The sequence below is a fragment of the Budorcas taxicolor genome, chromosome 21, assembly GCF_023091745.1.
Source record: "Budorcas taxicolor isolate Tak-1 chromosome 21, Takin1.1, whole genome shotgun sequence".
In the NCBI taxonomy this organism is placed as follows: domain Eukaryota; kingdom Metazoa; phylum Chordata; class Mammalia; order Artiodactyla; family Bovidae; genus Budorcas; species Budorcas taxicolor.
Window position 1 is genome coordinate 4,282,445 of NC_068930.1, and position 20,259 is coordinate 4,302,703.

At 35.6% G+C, this 20,259-nt stretch overlaps 1 long non-coding RNA gene and 1 other non-coding gene across 2 annotated transcripts; both read left to right on the forward strand.

The window, feature by feature from the left end:
- The first annotated feature begins 233 nt into the window (after positions 1-233).
- Positions 234-307, forward strand: LOC128067136 (small nucleolar RNA SNORD107). Its single transcript, XR_008201342.1, has one exon. It is a non-coding gene; the product is annotated as a small nucleolar RNA SNORD107 (small nucleolar RNA).
- Positions 308-12,097: 11,790 nt separating this feature from the next.
- On the forward strand, positions 12,098-16,987 carry LOC128066873 (uncharacterized). The gene is made up of 3 exons (XR_008201257.1): positions 12,098-12,543; positions 13,017-13,255; positions 16,044-16,987. It is a non-coding gene; the product is annotated as an uncharacterized LOC128066873 (long non-coding RNA).
- Positions 16,988-20,259: the final 3,272 nt, after the last annotated feature.

Genomic DNA, 20,259 nt, shown 5'->3' on the forward strand with positions numbered 1-20,259 from the left:
TTTTGTCTTGAAACTTTTTCAGTCATATGCAGTACCTTTTTGCCCACATAATTGATGCCTCTGAAAGGAAGAGAGAATTTGGTTACTGAATTTTCTGATGTGTTAATGTGGATCCTACCCAGTAATGTTGCAACAAGGCTAAAAATCTTAACTATGTTTAGGACAGAACAAACCACACCAGGTAAAATAATCTTGTTTTTTAAAAAAAGATCATATTACAGAGGCCTTGGCTAGGTTTATGATGACATAGGACCTTGTCTGAACATGATGATTTCAAAATTTGAGCTTAAAAGGACACTCTGAAATCTAGTCAATGTGCCTCAATAGACTTTTCAGACATTATTCTTGGCAGAAATGTTGTCTTGACATGTGAAAGCTGAATAGCTAAAATTGGCAGGTGTAGTAGTACACTTTGTGCCAGTTCTTTAGACATCCCTTGTTTTCTTTTCGTAGATTTTTGTAATTATTTTCTTTTTTTCTTCCTTTTTTATATGTGCGCATATATATATGTGTATATATATATGTATGTATGTATGTGTGTGTGTGTGTGTACCACACACACTGTTCAAAGCAAAAATGGAAGCTCATCTTTGGATCTCAGAAGGCACATATGTGACAAGGTGGAAACAAAGACAGAAACAAGATCAAAATAAAGGAAACTACCACATCTTGGATCAAACATTGGAAACCAGTTCTAGGTGTCTAAGTGATGTCCAGAAAGAATGTTTATGGGACGTATTTTATGAAATGCAGTGAATGTGGTAAGTGCTGTCACATGGATGTTGGTGTTTAAGGACAGTTTATTTCTCTTCAGTTGTCTGCAGTTGATCAGTGGGATCAGAGCCTATCACAGAGTTAATGCTTAAGAGAGATGCCGTTACTGATGTTTTAAAATTTTATTAGATACTTATATTAGTGAATATTAACTTGGATTAGTGTCAGATTAGAATCTAGGGCTATCTGATATACTCTCAATACTCAGTAGTCAGTAAGTTTGGCTCCTCTCTGGGAGTAGCTGTTTAGTAAATAGCAGGATTTATTGTAGAGAAGCTAAGTACTTTGTCATGAAGTTTACAGGGTATTCATAGGGATACATTTTAGTCATTTTTGTCAAAAGTGGAAATACGTGCAATTTGAGTTCATAGGAGTGAGCATATCTTTGTTGCTTAGTGAGATGATGAAGTTCTACTAGAAGAGCAGTATTTGAAATGTACTTTTGCTTGTTCTAGATTTGAATGTTGGTGAGTAGCATCAGATATTCACACAGCCAGTGTATCTTTGCAAACAGTGCATAGGGGCAGTTAGTACAGGGGAGCTGCTCCTTTATTGCTACAGGATACTTAATTCAGCTTTTTAAATGGTAGATGAAGTCTTCTTTCTGTGACTTCTGCCCTTCAGTCATAAAAATGACTAATAAAAAATACAAAGCAATAGTAGATGTTTTAAGAAATATTTCTAAGAATAGAAGCAATCTCAGTGAGTAGTATGTTTTCTTAGACATGGTAATTTCTACCTACAGTGGCAAACCACTCCAGTACTCTTGCCTGGAGAATCCCATGGAGGGAGGAGCCTGGTAGGCTACAGTCCATGGGGTTGCAAAGAGTTGGACAACAGAGTGACTTCACTTTCACTTTACCCTGGCTGGTGAACTTGGCTGGAACACTGGCTTTGAATTTTAAATAGACTGAGCAGTTTTTTTGACTAAGACAGTGAATTGTGGCCCTAAGTGATGTCAAAGCAACAATACAAATATTCCATCCCCTCAAATTGCTGAAGTCACAAAGAAGAAACTTACGAAAGTCTTGTTACAGAATAATATTTTTGTTGTCTAAGATTATAACATGGCAGGTTTTGGAAATATGGTTTTTCTAATATTGGAAATATTTCTAATACCAGAAAGATAGATTTTTCTAATATTCTTCCTTTATTAGAATGAAACATTAATGGTTCACTGGAGGCCTTGGTGTCATTATGACTTTTTTTTCACCAAAGCCTATAATAAAAATTGGGATCTGATAGGTTTTTGATAGGAATTTTTGTTACACTATTGTCTCAATTATTGGTAAGTACAGAAAGTTGGCCATGGGGTCGCAAAGAGTCAGGCACGACTGAGCGACTAAAGTGAACTGAACTGATAGGCAAAATTTGGCTTTCAGTTTAATGTTTATTTTCTGATTATTTTTTTTTTTGTAAGGATTGAGTCAAGAAGTAAGAAAATTTATTGTGCCAGCCAGACTCTTAAGATCAGGGAATTGTGTAGTATAGTTCCCCCTGCCCCTGGCTGTACCTTGTAGCTTGTGGGATCTTAGTTCCCAAACCAGAGATTGAACCCAGGCCCTCAGTAGTCAAAGTGTGGACTCCCAATCGCTGGACTGCCAGGGAATTCCCTGGGTAATACTATACTGTCTTAAACTTACTTATGTGAGAGTTCCAAATTTTGATTAGGGGCTTTTCTGAAGAGAGAAATGTGTATCTCTTACTGAATGCCTTTACCTGTTTCAGTCTGGCTCACTGGGGAATAAAACTTCTGTGTTTAAAAAAAAAAAGTCATTTTTTATTGTAAAGTAATTAGCCTCCAATTAGAATAAATAAACTTAAATTTTAAAAAAGGCATTTAAAAAAAAAAGCTGTTATTTATGGCTGCACTGGGTCTTTGGTGCTGTGTGTGGGCTTTCTCCAGCTGTGGCGAGCGGGGGCTGCTTTCCTTTTGGTGGTTGGGCTTCTCACTGCAGTGGTTTCCCCTGTTGCAGAGCGCAGGCTCTAGGCGTGTGGAGGCTGTAATTACAGCTCATGAGCTCTAGAGCACTGTCTAGAGCTGTAGTGCACAGGCTTAGTTGTCCCTCAGCATGTTGGATCTTCCTGGACCAGAGGTTGAACCTGTGTCTCCTGCATTGGCTGGTGGATTCTTTACTACTGAGTCAACAGGGAAGCCCCCAAAGACATGTCTTTGTTTAATTTATTCTTAGAGCAAATCTTAAAAATCAAGAGAGCGTAGTTTTTGAGGCATATACAACAGAGTTTACTTATTAGTGGCTAACAGTAACTTGAACACATAAAGATATGTGAAAATGCATATGCTATATTTAGGTTAGCAGAATACATTGATTATTCTCTTGGTTTTTATAATGTGCCATAAACAACATCCTACAACTCATTGTAAAAGAAAAGACTTTGAATAGTTGCTTTTAAAATTGAAAACACGTGTACAGATAATTCAAAGAGGATAGTGGCAAATAAGCAGGAAACAATTCATAAACATCCTTTTAAAATCATTGTGTAATATATATTTACTATCAATTTTACAGAGATTTGAAACATGATGTCAACTTGAAGGTGATTGGCTGTCATTCATGAACATGAATGGGGCCTAAGAAAAATGGACAAGGATTTCATCAAGAAACTTAGAATCTTTTTTGCACAATAGCTACTGTGTTATATAGATGGCTGTTTTGGAGCTGCTTTTCATACTGAAACTTCTAACTGGTCCCCTTACTTCCAGCTTCAGATTCTGTAATTTATCTGTTGGCCAGAACAATCTTTGAGAAAGATGATGAAACCACATCGTGTTCTTCATAAATCTGCAATAGACATGTTTCAGAAGTGTTAGAAATAAGCAATAATCAGAGAAGAGGACAAAGGTTTATATAAACTGATAATATTTTGAGTATTTCTTGCCACTGTGAAAATTGAAAATTTTCCAGTTCTAGTTACTGAACATTTGGATTCATAAATTTCAAACTCCTTTCCTCTTACCCTTTGGTCCACAAGAGTCTCAAGATAACTTTGCACAGCAAGATACAGTGTGCAACTCAGGATGGTTTTAGGGTAGTTGTGCAAACTTTTTTTTCTATTAACATAGATGAGCAGATTTTTCTGGAGTATCCTGAGCAGTTTTATGTATGGACTGATAAGGAATTCTACACCTCTTGCCAATTTAAAGCGTCTTTGGCCAGGGCGCTTCTATATAGATACTTTCTAGATCCTTAACTCTATTGATTTGCCTGATCACAGCATCAGGACAGCAACTCTCATTCCAGATTCTCTCCAGTATTCAAGTATGTGAAGGGTGTCTACTGAATTGAAAATTATTTCAACTCGGTAAAACTTCAAGTGTTGGCTAGTCTGGACAACATCAAGTACGCAAGCTAACCCTATAGGAATAAGAGGCTAGGACGGGAAGGATAGTGCTTCTTGATTTCAGTTAGAAGCTTCACCATCTACAGAATTATAGACAAAATAAGAGTTTAATACTGGCCCGAACTTCGTCTTGGTTCTGAAATATTGATATTTCATGAGCAGTCTTTGGACTGGTGAGGAAGAGTAATTTCCTTGCTGTGGATTATCACAGATACCAGTGAAAGCCCTATATATATGGCATTTGTGTACTTTTATGATAAACAGATCTTAATTGCATTTTAAAACAACTCTAATCCTATTAATTTATTTGACATTTCTAGCTTATGAATGTTTTTAAATACTTAGGAAAATTGTGTTTGGGTAATGATATTGAGATATAAAATACTCTGAATGATGAATTGTTTATTGAATGTTAGGAGAGGAAGAGAATGAAATTCAGCATGTAAGAGCTTAATTGTATTCTTTCTTTGCTTAATCTTTTGAAATCTAATATTCAAGTAGATAGGTCTACATTTATAATCATCAATATATTATTTTTATATAAGATAATACAGCTTGTTTCCTAAGAAAGTTTCTAAAAATATGTTTGGTAAAATTGCCTTCTGGAAAAGACCTTTAGAAAGGGATTCTGAGGACATTTTGTAAACTGTACAGAATTCTGTATTGTTTATGGCTGGCAAAAAGAGAAGGACATGGAAATGTCTAATATTAATATATCATAAAAGCAAAAGAAGGTACTGCTATTGTTTATATGCATTTTAAAAATACTATGTATGACATAAATATAATTGCTTCGTGACAATTCTCAGTGTGTTGCAAACAACAAAGTTTGTTAATATATATAGAATTATGTTTAATACATGATTATAGAAATAAGGATTGTTAGAATACCTCTGAATGATGTATACATTTGAAATCATCTGATTGGATTATTGCAATGGCTTTTTGGGATGAGAGAGATTGTTCTGTATTCAACTGTCATCTAAGAAATTCTATTAAGGGTGTTCCATCAGGTTGTAGACGTTATCCTGTAAATGGTATTTATGTTACAGTTTTTTATGGTATGAGATTGCCTTATCATGATGGAATTTTTGCACCAGAGAAGAGACTCTCAACGCTTACATAATCAGGGTTGATTGGGATTTTTTTTATTGCTTTGTACATAAAAGAAAAAGTACTGTGCTTTATCATCCTATCATGCATAGAGATGGTTGACATTTTGGGCATTTCAATTACTAGAATATAATGTTGGTTACTGAGGAATTTCTAGACCACTTTGTGTTAGGCAAATAAAAGCTGAATTTAGGAGACAGAGAATAGGGAGTTTTGGAAGATTGTATATGTAAATGCATATGCATAAAGAGTGTTCTCAAACAGCATCCAGACTTTGCTCCATGATCAGATGTTGGGAATCTAAATATATTTAAGCAATATTCTAATTGCCAATCAATATTAATTCATTTCTGGTAGAAGTTGTTAAACAGTTTGTTGTAAGCAATGTTAAATTTTTTGTTTAGCTTGTAATTGTCTATATCATTGTAAATTCATATCAACCTAATAGGATAGAAATATTTTTGTCTGCCAAAAGAAATGTTCCTTCCAGCCTCTCAGTTCATTGGATCCTTAGACACAATTTTTAGGTTGTGAGAAATACATAGTATGGAGTATCTAATGTAAATATATCATTTTATGACAGGATTCATCATGGTGGAACCATCACTGGACTGCTTTTATGTTTTTCAGATATATTTGTATATAGAAAGAACACAACTCTTTATAGAACTTGGAGAAATCTTCACATATGGTAAAACAGCATAGGTTACAAAAGTTTTCATTTGCCGGTGGCATTTGACTTTTAATGAAAATAGTGAATTATTGTTTTAAAGTACTTGTTTATAGTTGTATAGACAATATGTAAGTTTTTATGGGTGATGTTAGTGATAGTATATCCATATAACAGACCTGAGTTCATTAAATAGTTGGCTGATCAAAGGAATGTTTTTATATTATGTCTGTTGAATAGTATTATATGTTTTTAGGCATATGAGCTATAATTAAGCATGTTTTATAAAATATTAACTGTGCAGAAAGTGAAAATTTTGCCTATTTTCAGACCATCTGAGTAAATAATTGGGCAATTAAGGGATTCTTTTAGATGGTGGTCAATAAAATAGAATATGTAGTCGTTTGCTCTGAACATTTCTTCCACGTTTTGTAGGGATGTTTTTACATACATATCCATGTATACATATAAACACACATGAATACATGCACATATGTGTGTATTAAACTAGTGATACTAAAAGTCATAGAATGGAAATATTTTGGGGGCCAGTTATCATTTGGCTTTAGTCTTAGGTTCTTTGGGTTGTTTGAGGGTGGATAATATAGGAAGCTTTAGTTTATGAACTTTATTGCTGGAGAACATAGTGAGGCTGTTAGATATGTGGGAAGCAAATGTTAGTGTTTTAAAATGACATCTACATAGGATTTGCCTGGTAGACATGTATTTTGTGAGTACCAAACTGATAGACAAAAGTGAAAACACTATTTTGACAAATTGAATTGCTAAACTACTTGTATTTGGGATATATTTGGTTGCTAGGAATTACTTTTATAAAATATTTTAAATTTCTGTCAATAATTTTGGAATACCTTTTTGTTGAAATGTTAAAGTTATGGTCATTGTTTTATCTTAGATAGAACAGAGGGAGCATCTTCATGAATTAGGCTTGAATTTTGATGGTTTTTTGTTTATTATTGTGTTCTTGAGGCTTTTTTCACTAGACATTATTTGTTAGCGTGTAGAAATTATCATTCATATTTTTAAATATATAGACTTGTGTATTTTTCCTTTCCATCTAAATTTTGAGTTTTAAATATTAGAACAGAGTAAAGACACATTGCATACTTGTCTAACAAGCAAGCTCTTCCTTAACAAGTTCCTATGTGTTCTGAAACCGCGCGTACGTGCGCGTGCGCACACACACACACACACACACGAAATCAATATATTAATGTTAAACTAATGGTGAAAAATATATATTATGAAGAGAAGTGTTGCATGACCATTATGTGTTTATACTTAGTCTGTACAGGGGGACAGTATTATTAGGTGGTTTTGTGCCTGTGATCAGATTTTTGTTTCTTATCCATATAACACTAGATGTTCACAAATTTCTGTCATAGTTTTGAATACATATTTACCTAAGATTCATAACACATAAGCTTTATGCTTGTTGAAATGGAATGGTAACGTTAAGTCTCACTGTTCTTCAGTGATTTTTAGAATGCTGTGTATGCAGTTAAAAACATGTGTTCTTTCTAGATACAGGCATTTCTTATATAATTTTACCTCTAATTGTGGGACAGGTATGTGTAACTTATTTTCTCAGATGTGCTAAGGTTCCTGATGGCAATTCATTTTCCTAATGAAAATTTTATAGAAATGTTTGTGTTCACTTGCTAACATGACAATAGCCAAAACAATTTTGTAAATAAGGAGCAAAAGTAATATTTAGTTTTAAACATGTAATATTTCTAAATGTACTGAGAATCTAAAAAGTTTAACTTTATAACTATTTCATTGTAAATGTGTTAGTATTATCTTTTAAAATCAACATAGCAATGAAGTTGACAAACAGGCCCTTGGAGCTATGAAAAAGTTATCATATATTAGTTTGGTTGTTAAGTGGAAACACTGACAAGATCACACATTTACCCTGTTCTCATATAGAAGGAGAATTGGCCATTGTATCAAGTACGTATATTTAAAACTTACACCATGTAAATTCTTTTGGTATATCTAATTCAAACCAAGATTCCTGATATATTTCATTTATATAATTTTTATTAAGAGCAGTTTCGGGTTCACAGAAAACTTGAAGGGAAGGCACAAAAGATTTCCCATGTACCCTCTGCCTGAACACTTGCATAATTCCCCCCATTATCAACCTAGTACATGTATGAAAATCCACCTCCGTTATCAAATCCTCTCTGAGAGTGGTACGTTTTGTTAAAATTGATGAGCCCACATTGACACAATCACCCAGTGTCAGTAGTTTATACACATTATGGTTAACTCTTGCTCTTGCACATTCTGTGGGTTTGGAAAAAGATATAATGACATGTATTATCATCATCATATTGTAATGGCCCTAAAAAGCCTCTGTGCTCTACTCACCCTTCTTATATTTTTTATCTTTATTTTTTTTCCTCTTAACATTCAAATTAAAATATGACTTTGTCAATTAAATTTTATACTACCTCTTGGAACAATACACAGTTCTGTATGTGTTCCCTTCGTTGCATGACAATATTCAAGACAGCTTTGTAAATAGGCAGATGTAAGGTTTTAATTTTTAACATCTAGACTTTCTAGATGTATAGAGTCTCATAAAGTATAATTTTGTAAATAATTCATTGTAAAGTTCCATTGTTTTCTTTAGAAATCTCAGCAGTGAAATTGATGCTGTTGTGGGTTTCTTGAGCTATATACCTGTTTAGGGATCTGCTTTCTGAGTTATGGAAAAGCAAGAGTTAAATGGTACTTTTTCATTTTTGGATTCTCATCTAAAAGAAAGTTTTGTATTTTTAGTGCTTAGATTTTTGTACATTAAAAAAGTCGTAATTTGTAGTTGTGCTGCTGATAGGGTATTATATATTTTAATCAAAGGAAATGTGTCTTATAAGATTTTATTGTCTTTGAATTATACAGTGTTGTATTTAATTGGAATGCATGACAACATACAAGACAACATTGTAAATAGCGGTAAAAGAATCATTAAAAAATCTAGGTTTTCTAGATGCATGGGATTTCACTAAGTATAAATTTGTAAATATCTCATAAAATATCACAAGGTGGCTTCTATGGATGTATTAGTGTAACAGAACTCATAATTGGCTTTTAGGACTGTGTAATATTTTGGTGTTTAGTTCAGTTCAGTCACTCAGTCATGTCCGACCCTTTGCGACCCCATGGACTGCAGCGTTTCTGGCTTCCCTGTCCCAATACCAACTCCTGGAATTTACTCAAACTCAATGTCCATTGAGTCGGTGATGCCATCCAACCATCTCATCCTCTTTAATCCCCTTCTCCCACCTTCAGTCTTTCCCAGCATCAGGGTCTTTTCAGATGAGTCAGTTCTTCGCATCAGGAGGCCAAAGTATTGGAGTTTCAGCTTCAGCATCAGTCCTTCGAATGCATATTCAGGACTGATTTCCTTTAGGATGGACTGGTTGGATCTCCTTGGAGTCCAAGGGGCCCTTTAAGAGTCTCCTCCAACACCACAGTTCTAAAGCATCAATTCTTTGGTGCTCAGCTTTCTTTATAGTCCAACTCTCACATTCATACATGACTACTGGAAAAACCATGGCTTTGATTAGAAAGGACTTTTGTTGGCAAAGTAATGTCTCTGGCTTTTCAGTATGCTGTCTTGGTTGGTCATGACTTTTCTTCCAAGGAGCAAGCGTCTTTTAACTTCATGGCTGCAGTCACCATCTGCAGTGAATTTGGAGCCCAGAAAAATAAAGTCAGCCAGTTTCCATTGTTTCCCCATCTATCTGCCATGAAGTGATGGGACCAGATGCCGTGATCACAGTTTCTGAATGTTCAGTTTGAAGCCAGCTTTTTCACTCTTTCACTTTCATCAAGAGGCTCTTTTTGCTTTCTGCCGTAAGGGTGGTGTCACCTGCATAACTGAGGTTCTTGATATTTCTCCCAGCAATCTTGATTCCAGCTTGTGCTTCCTCCAGCCCAGTGTTTCTCATAATGTACTCTGCATATAAGTTAAATAAGCAGGGTAACAATATACAGCCTTGACATACTCCTTTTCCTATTTGGAACCAGTCTGTCTCATGTCCAGTTCTAACTGTTGCTTTTTACTTCTACAGTGGAGCACGTTTTTCCATAACTCTCCACCATGACCCGTCCATCTTGGGTGGCCCTACACAGCATGGCTCACGGTTTCATTGAGTTAGACAAGGCTGTGGTCCATGTGATTAGTTTTCTGTGATTGTGGTTTTCATTTTGTTTGCCCTCTGATGGAGAAGGATAAAAGGCTTATGGAAGCTTCCTGATGGGAGAGGCTGACTGAGGGGGAAACTGGGTCTTGTTCTGATGGGCTGGGCCATACCCAGTCCATCTTTAATTTGATTTTCTGTTGATGGGTGGGGCTGTGTTACCTCTCTGTTGTTTGAGCTGAGGCCAAACTATGGTGGAGGTAATGAAGATAACGGCAACCTCCTTCAAAAGTTCCTGTGCGCACACTGCTTTACTCAGTGCCCCAACCCTGTAGCAGGCCACTGCCGACCCAGGCGTCCACCGGAGACTCCTGGACGCTCACCAGCAAGTCTGAGTCAGTCTCCTCTGGGGCCACTGCTCGTTTCTCTTGGGTCCTGGTGCACACAAGGTTTTCTTTGTGCTGTCCAAGAGTCTGTTTTTCCAGTCCTGTGTAAGTTCTGGTGGCTCTGTTGTGGGGTTAATAGTGACCTCCTCCACGAGTGCTTATGCTATACCCAGATCTGCTGAATCCAGAGCCCCTGCCCCAGCGGTAGGCCCCTGCTAATCCATGCCTCCACAGGAGACACTCAAACTCTAAGGCAGGTCTGGCTCAGACTCTGACATCCCTGGTGAGCCCAAGGTTTTGTTTCAGCCCTTCAAGCATCTCTGGCAGGTATGGGGTTTGATTCTAAATGCAATTTCGCCCCTCCAGCCATCTTGCTGGAGCTTCTCCTTGGATGTGGAGTTTCCTTTTTGGTGGGATCCCTCATTCTCTTGTCAGTGGTTGTCCAGTAGCGAGTTGTAATTTTGGAGTTCAGAGGAGAAGATGAGCGCCTGACCATCTGCTCTTCCACCTTGGGTCTGCCATTACAGTTGGTGTTTATGCAGTGAGTTTTTGGGCATAGGGATATCTATATCGTCTCCACGTCTTTAGATTGTTAGATTCTCATAGGAAAAGATTAGATTGTATACTTTAACAACGAAAAATGACCAAAGGATTTTATTTTTATCTTCAGGAAGAAAGGAAGACATTAAAAGGGAATTGGCATTTAAGTCATAACTATTTTCATAGCTAACATAAAGTAATGGTTATTTTGCTATACTATATAAACATACTGGTTGAGAATTTATATCCATATACAAACATACTGTAAATGTATATTCATAAATATGTAAAATTAGTTTTAGGGATATAGATAGGATAATTTCTTTTTAAACATCTATTCATTGCTTTTTTTCTTTTTAGGGAAAAGATGGAAATAGAATTTCAGTTATAAGCTTAAATGTGTAGAAACCTGCTTCATTTATATCTAAACAGATGTTAATATTTCCATATATACTTCTGTGAGAACAGAATTTCTGTGATATTGAGGTTTTTTTCTGAGAGCTTTTGAAAGTTTTCTGGTGGGTAGTTAAATTTGTATATTATAATCAGTAACTAATGTCAGGAGTATTCTCAATTGCCTATAATGTAAATAATGAAAATTTGTTAGAGGGATCATTTGTCTATCTTATTTTTTGTAGCAGTTTGGCAATGACAATCAAAATTTGAATATGTAAAACGTTTGAAATGATAAAACTTGCTGATGGGATTTTACCTGTTACTGTTCTCAAATTCATAAAGAAGAAAATATGTTAGAGATTGTAACATAATTTGAATGTCTGAAATATGCATCATTAAAAGAAGAATTGTAATGATAGCTTATTTGTATGACTGTCACTGAAACTCTGAAAAAGTATTCTGATATTGAATGTTTTAAGTTGATTTCTTTTAAATGTCATTTTTGAACAGATAACAACTAAATGTGTATGCTGAGATATGTCCATAAGCCTCTGTTTTTTCTATTTGAAATATTAATGGTTACTGTTCCTAAGGAGGGGGTTTATTCTGACATAATAGAATTAAATAATGCTTACTCAGTAGTGTTAACTATATTGGTGATATTTTAGCATTCTTTTTGAAACTTTTGCACATGTGTAAGTTCAGTACTAAAACATATGTTGCTACATGACAATGTAAAAGTGCAGATGTGAATTATGGAATAGAAAGTTGTCTGGAAAATCATAGCGAAAATTTAACATTACTATATAAACATACCAGGAAAAAAGGGACAGCTGCTATTTACTGCCTTTAAATTTTTAAATGTATTTCGAAAGCAACATCAAACAACCGAAGGACCTTAAAAGATACAGCCAATTTTTACTTGTCTTCATTGTTACCTGTTGACATTTTTGGAGTTTTGGGCTGTTGTATCCAGCTTTGTATTCCCAGTGACTGTTACGCATAGTTTTTGAGTGATCATGAAGAGCGTGTGACCTAGATACTAATGCGGCAGAGAGTTTTAAACAGTGAATTAAAGAATATTTGATTACCCTCGGAAAGAAGGGAGAAGATGGGATTTCGGGTAGGTGTTATACAATTATATTTGGGTTGACAAACACATGAATGATAACAGTAGTCATTAAAAGTTCCTATAAAGGGTGATTTTATAAGACAGTGCCAGATTTGTGGCTAATTGTTGAGGGAAAGTCTCTTGGAATAGCTTGGGAATTACTCTTAATTAATGGGCCTAATTGGAGAATGGGTTATTTTCTTTTACAGTAGTTTGAGTCTGTTGAATGGATTGCTCATAGGTTTTTATGGCTTTTTAGATTATTCAGAACTGGCATGAAAAATTTCAGTAGTCTCAACATTCATGCTGAAAGTACTCTGAGAAGGTGTAAGTAAAAAAAAAAAAAATTCTGTTTGGGGTAGTCTTATCTGCTAGTTTTTTAATTTGCATTCACTATTCCTGTCACTTCTAAAGGTATAATAATCAGTGTCTCCTGGAGTTTTATTTGTACCTGACCTTGGCTTTATTGTATACTTGCTTTTCAGGTAAATATGGTGAAAGAAAAACATAACATGCAGATAGTCTGAGGATATCTGAGATCATCAGGAACATTCTTCCAGTGGAGTTCCTTAATTTATAAATCTCAACTGTAAACCACAAGTAAGACGGTTCTGGATCAAGAAATGCTGTATTAGGACAAGATTTTGGCTAGGCTCAAGAAAATAACACTGGTGCAGACTTTGTTCTTGTACAGCTTGGAATTAGCAGATATTCCTGAGAATCAGTAAGTAAGCCAGTTACTTAAAAATATAATTGTGTTAAAGATGGAGTCCATGAATACTGTAGGCGATGGCCTGCCTTTACTTAATTTAACACCAAACACGATAACTAACATTGCAAAACATATGATGATCAATATTTTACTAATTATAAATTAGGGAATAGACCAGCTATTTTTGCATGTGTAGTTTGGTGGTAGAATAATGGTAGAGGTTCATGGCAGCCTAAGAAAGGTGCTAATATAGAATAATAGTAGTAGTAAAGTCATGTTGAAGTTGGAGAGTTGAATCAGCTACAGGATTAATTAATGAAGAACTGTTTCTACGTGTTAGTTCAACATTAGCCTCCACTTAACCTGCTGCTTCAGTGTTTGGTCAGAATGCTATGTGCTTTACCTTATTATGTTTCTTGTTTTTTCCCTGTAGGGAGGTAGTAGTTCAGGAAAAGATACTTTGCCATTTTTGTTTTAATCTCAATAATTGTTGTCACCAGCCCAGTTGCATTATTGCTCATTCCAGGTTTTCTTCACTCCCATCACTGGGCTCAGGAAAACCCCTTGGTGATAGTGATTGTAAGGGCAATCTGAGTGCTCATTTGATTGAGGGCGGGAACTTTGGTTAGACAGGAACTGATTCTACTTTTCTTAAGTTTGATGGAATTTTGGTGGCAGCTAGTGTTTATTGTTCCGATAACATATAGGTATCTATCCTAAACTTGGTTAATATATAATACATTATTGTGCTATTTCTACAGATTCTGTGGGTGAAGATTTCTGAGAGTGCCAGAATGTATGTGGAATCAACTGGGAAGACCCAGTTCAATGGTTGAGAGTAATTCAAACCACTAGAGTCTTCTGGATACTTTTTCACTTACATCTGGCACTGGTTTTAGATGACTTGGAAGGTTGGGCTTAGCTAAAAGGCTTTTTAACCATCACACAGTCAGGTTCTCACTTGAATCATAGAAATAAGTGTTTGAAGTGGCATGGCCTTTTTTGATTTAGTTTCAGAGGTCATGTAACATCATTTCTGCCATATTCTGTTGGCTAACCTTGTCAGGGAGAAGGCAATGGCAACCCACTCCAATACTCTTGCCTGGAAAATCCCATGGACAGAGGAGCCTGGAAGGCCGCAGTCCATGGGGTCGCTAAGAGTTGGACACGACTGAGCGACTTCACTTTCATGCATTGGAGAAGGAAATGGCAACCCACTCCAGTGGTTTTGCCTGGAGAATCCCAGGGACAGGGGAGCCTGGTGAGCTGCTGTCTGGGGTTGCACAGCGTCGGACACGGCTGAAGTGACTTAGCAGCAGCAGCAGCAGCAACCTTGTCATATGGCCAACCAGAATCTCAGCGTGGTGGGATAGTGCCAAGGCGACTGCAGGCACAGGTAGCTTGCGAGGCCAGATTGAAGACAGTACAGTAGGTTAAGAGCTACAAATGTGCAGCTTCAGTAGTTGTTTGTATTGTTTTTGAAGGGGTCCTTGATTTTCAGAATTCTACTTTTCTCACACTCAGAATCTCTTTTTAGATAATTTTTGGCAAATATCTTACTCATTGCCTGACGTAAAGTCATACTGAATTGTTTTGTGATTTGGGGAGTTAATTAGGCAAAAGATAAAAAATTAGAAAAAAAAAAAGATTTTTGGATTAAGTCACTTGGGAAATGAAAAATAGAAAAGATTCAGGTCCAGTGTGTAGATCCTGAAATGTAGACTCTTAGAACTCCTGGAGCTGTGGAACTATAGGAAGAATGAGAGGGGACAGCTGTGGATGAAGTCAGTAATGTAACAGATGCTGAATTCCTGCCCTTGACACTGTAGGAGCTTTTCCTTCATTTCCCATTCTGCCTTGCTGTAGGATTACTTCATGGGATATGCTGGCAAGAAATGAATACTGACAAATTCCTTAAACGTTCTTTGTCAGAGAGCCTTATTGCCTACCTGCTGTCCATGGGATAACCTTGAAAGTAAAGGTTTTATTCAGAAAATGTTTCCTTTTTCCTCAGGGATAAATCATAACTTAAGATTACAGGCTTCCCTCATAGCTCAGTTGGTAAAGAAGATCCATTGGAGAAGGGATAGGTTATCCCCTTCAATATTCTTGGCCTTCCCTTGTGGCTCAGCTGGTAAAAAATCTGCCTGCATTGCAGGAGACCTGGGTTCAATACCTGGGTTGGGAAGATCCTCTGGAGAGAGAGGCTACCCACTCCAGTATTCTGGCCTGGAGAATTCCATGAACTGTATAGTCCATGGGGTCACAGAGTCGGACATGACAGAGCCATTGTCCTTTCATTTTCTTTCAGTTTTTCAAAGAGAAGATTAATGGTTTTTTGAAAGGTACCTGCTCAGCAATTCTGATGGGGCCTATAATGCATTAGGAACTAAATGGTTTCCTAAGTTCCTTTGTAGCCTCTGTATCTTTGATATAGTCACTATTTTTCTTATCAAATGGACTAAGTTTCTTGGTTATTTTCATTGCAATATTTAGGTATTGGTATGTTTCTTATACAGAAAGCCGTGTAGATTGCATGATATCATGAGTGAGTGATCTGGTGGAGAGGAAAGAGTAATAAAGAGACATAGACAGTGTGAGGAGAAAGTTCAAAGGATCAGTTCATAAGACAGAAGAAGCAAGGTATAAGAATACCAGTGCCTGGTTTTCTCATTGTTAAAAGAATTCCAAAGCAAATTTTGACTCACTTGTTTTTTCATGTTAGAATAGCTATTTATTGCATTTCATTTTATGTAATAAAATGAAGTATGCTACTAACCTTTACCCATTTTTTCCCCAGTGTGTCCTCTCAAGTGATGACTACATAGGAAAACTGATACCATTGATTCTGCTACCATCTTCCATAAAACCAAAAAATAGTCTTCATAATGTATGGCAGTTCCTCATTATTGTATTGCAACAGACACTCCCTGTAGATCAGAAAAACAGGCTGAGAAGGCTCAAATTTAATGGGTGATATTGGAGAGAATTGTAACCAGGCATGTGGACTGTTTTCATTGTTGCTATTGGACTGAATCTCAGGAGCTTGAATGATGGAGACATTGTTATGCTCAGGACCTTGTAATGTCAAAGCTTCGTATCGTTGCCCCCAAAAGTATTACTGCGTATATTTAAAATTTCCATTTATCACAGGGAAATTTAAAATTGATGCATAAAAAATCACAATTTTCAAGATTTCAAAGGATATGGAAAATTTTAAGTATAACATTTTACTTCTTAAATGCTGTTTTTCCTCCTCTGATTCTGCCACCTCTGTCTATGTTATCTACTTATTGATGAAATTTTGTGCATATCTTATGGGTTTATTGATCAGTTAACACTCATGGCATTTTGGGGGATCTGTATATACTAGCCACAGATTTTTCTATGCAGTAAGCATTGTTTATATATGAATTGTAAATTTATCCAACTAATTTGTTGAAATAATTCCAATGAAACTATGAAGACTAAGGATACCCCAAATTTATAGTTTCAAGTCCAAAGTAAAATAGATTTTCCTCTATTATATAGACAGGATTTCATCAATCTTATCTACAAGTGTTTATATGGATATATTTCCTAAAACTGTATAAATGTTACATTTTTATTCTTCGGCAATATGATGTTACCAAGAAATTGCCTTTTCTTCTGTTACTGTTGAGCCTGTCATTTTCATATATGCTTAGTCCTTACCAGTCACTTGCATTATTTCATTTTGCTCTGTTTTTTTTTTCTTTTCATTTTCCTTGGTATATCAATGTCTTAGTGTAGTGCAAATGAAATACCATATTTTATTGCCGTCAATTTACTGTGTTTTGTATTTTGGTTGTATATTAAAATATAATCATACTATGTTTTATGCCTTGTGAGTTTTGTGTTTTTCTTTAAAACATGTTTGTATTAGTATCATTTCTTCATCTGTTTTTTTTTCATCACGTTTTGCCATTTTATTTCTCTTTCATTTATCCTTACTGTGGTTTTAAAGCATTACGTATTCAAATTGTTTACCTTGACTTAGGTAGTTACCACTCATCTTCACTTCTACCATAATCATAGAAATCCTGACATATAATTGATTGAATTTCTATATATTTGTCTGCCTTACTTTCTATTGTTACTTAAAAATTCTGATGAATCTTTTCTATTCCATTGAGCTCTATCTCATTTCTCTTCTTTTTCAGAATATTCCCTGACTAAACTTGCATTTTTTCTCTCAATTGATGCTTAACATTACTTTGCAAGTTGGAAAAAATAATGCAGTTTTTATTTCATTTGCAACAATTTAATAGATTAATTAGGAGAGACTAGATCTCTTTGAGTCTTCCTGTCAAACAACAAGGTATGTCTTTATATTTTTCTAAAATCAAATTGTTATGTTGGAATACTGCTAGTTTAGCTTTTCTTTTTAAAATTCATTCCCAAGCATTTCATAGTTTTGTTACTGTAGTGATAGGGATTGCAAAACTAGTTTTTTTCATCTTAATATGTGTAAATGAGCTTTAATATTTTTTAAATACAATTTCATTGAAACTCAAATTATGATTTTCTTTAATTTTTAAATACTTATGGGTCATGTTATGAACTTTTTCACCTTTTAAGAATTTTTCATCAAATTTGGTGACAGGTTTAATAAAATGTCTTGTTTTCAAGTTGATATTTGCCATTTTAATTATTAATTAAAAGAACTGAATTTTTCTAAAAATGAAAATTTTTGTATCCAATGAATATGTGAACTACAATTTGTTTATTTTTATATTATCTCTCCTCTATTATAGCCATCATTATTTTATTGACACTTTCTGAGAAGATAGTCCTAAACACAGAACTTTATTTTGTGTTTGCTTTACTAGCTCTGTCAAAACTGTTCTGAGTGTTTTTTCATGTAGACTGGAAACAGGAAATAACTAGCCTTATTTAGTTTCTAATTCTATATTGATATATGACTTAATACCTCCACGAATGTTGCTTTGTTACTACATAGGCTTTTGTTGTTGTTCGTTTGTGTTTTTAATATTTTCCAACTACTTATCTAAACATCTTTCATTGCAGCATACAGTTATAAAAAACAGTAAATGTCTATTAATGTTCAATTATCAACTGATAATTTTATACATCTAAAGTGGTATCCAACGTTGCATGTAGTTGTCAAAATCTGCTTAATCTCTCATTTGGGATGGCTGTTTAGTTTCATTTTCTTGATTTTTAACACTTGGAGAAACTACAAAATACCTGAACCATGTGCATCTGGGTTTGTGTGCTTTTTTTTCTTTCCTTTCAGTTTGAAATTATACACTTGGCAAAAATACTATGGAAGTGATGTAGTTCTCAGTTCATGCCTGCTTGCTGCTGCTAGCTGCTAAGTTGCTTCACTCGTGTCCAACTCTGTGCGACCCCATGGCCTCCCACCAGGCTCCCCCGTCCCTGGGATTCTCCAGGCAAGAACACTGGAATGGGTTGCCATTTCCTTCTCCAAGGAAATCACTAGGGATCATATAATGTTGACAGTGGGCTTCCCTAGTGGCTCAGTGGTAAAGAATCTTCCTGCCAGTTAGGAGACTTGGGTTGGATTCCTGGGTCTGAAAGACCCCCTGGAGGAGGGCATGGCACCCCACTCCAGTATTCTTGCTGAAGAAATCCAATGGACAGGAGCTTAGTCACAAGAGAGTCAGATGTTCTAACTAACAACAAATGTTGATAGTGCCTTATGACTAGTGATGTAGCTTTGCTTACTTACTGTTATAATTAATAAGTATCTTTTGTGAAAGATAATGCCAGTACTCTTATACTTTGATATGCTAATTTTAGTGTGTATTGAAGTTTGTTGTCAAATCATAATTTTAAGAAAATCTGTCAAGTCTACATTTTAATTTTATTTTTTTAATTTATTTATTTTAATTGGAGGCTAACTACTTTACAGTATTGTAGTGGTTCTTACCATACATTGACATGAATCAGCCATGGGTGTACATGTGTCCCCATCCTGAGCCCCCTTTCCTTCCTCCCTCCCCATCCCAGCCCTCTGGGTCATCCCATTGCACCAGCCCTGAGCACCCTGTCTCATGCATCAACCCTGGACCAGCGATCCACTTCACATATGATAATATATACATTTCAATGCTGCCCTCTCAAATCATCTCACCCTCGCCTTCTCCCATAGAATCAAAAAAGACTGTTCTTTACATCTGTGTCTCTTTTGCTGTCTCGCATATAGGGTCATTGTTAGCATCTTTCTAAATTCCATATATGTGTGTTAGTATACTGTATTGGTGTTTTTCTTTCTGACTTACTTCATTCTGTATAATAGGCTCCAGTTTCATCCACCTCATTAGAACTGATTCAAATGTGTTCTTTTTAATAGCTGAGTAATATTTCATTGTGTTTACATACCCCAACAGTCTTATCCATCCGTCTGCTCTTGGACATCTAGGTTGCTTTCATGTCTTGGCTGTTGTAAACAGTGCTGTGATGAACATTGGGGTACATGTGTCGTTCAACTCTGGTTTCCTCTGTGCCTACATTCTATTATGTGAAGTTGTCTGATTGGGAGTTGTCCATTCTCCCCCATTCAGTTTTTCAGTTATTCATTTTAGTGTAGACTCATGGATATTTTCTTTACCCTATAGATAAAGATGGATCTCCACTACACTACCTTTTTTTTCTCCTGAATTATCCCACATTTGGTCTCTGTCTTTTCAACATGTCCCTATCCTTTCTCTAGTAACAGTATCCAGGTTCATTTTGTTCTTATCTTAACCCCGGTGGGAAACCTACCATTTCTCCTAGGATCCCTGCTTCCTTAAGGGAAGTAAGATTCGAGAGCAAGATATGTATCAGAACTTCATTTTTCTTTTTATGGCTTCCTGTGGGTAAACCACATATTTTCTGTTGATGAACTTGGGTGTTTCCGCTCTTTTACTTTGAATAATAGGGCTAGTGGCTATCCACATTGAACAATGATTCTATGAACACTGGTATAGAAATGTCTGAGTCTTTGTTTTCATATCTTTTGGGTAGAT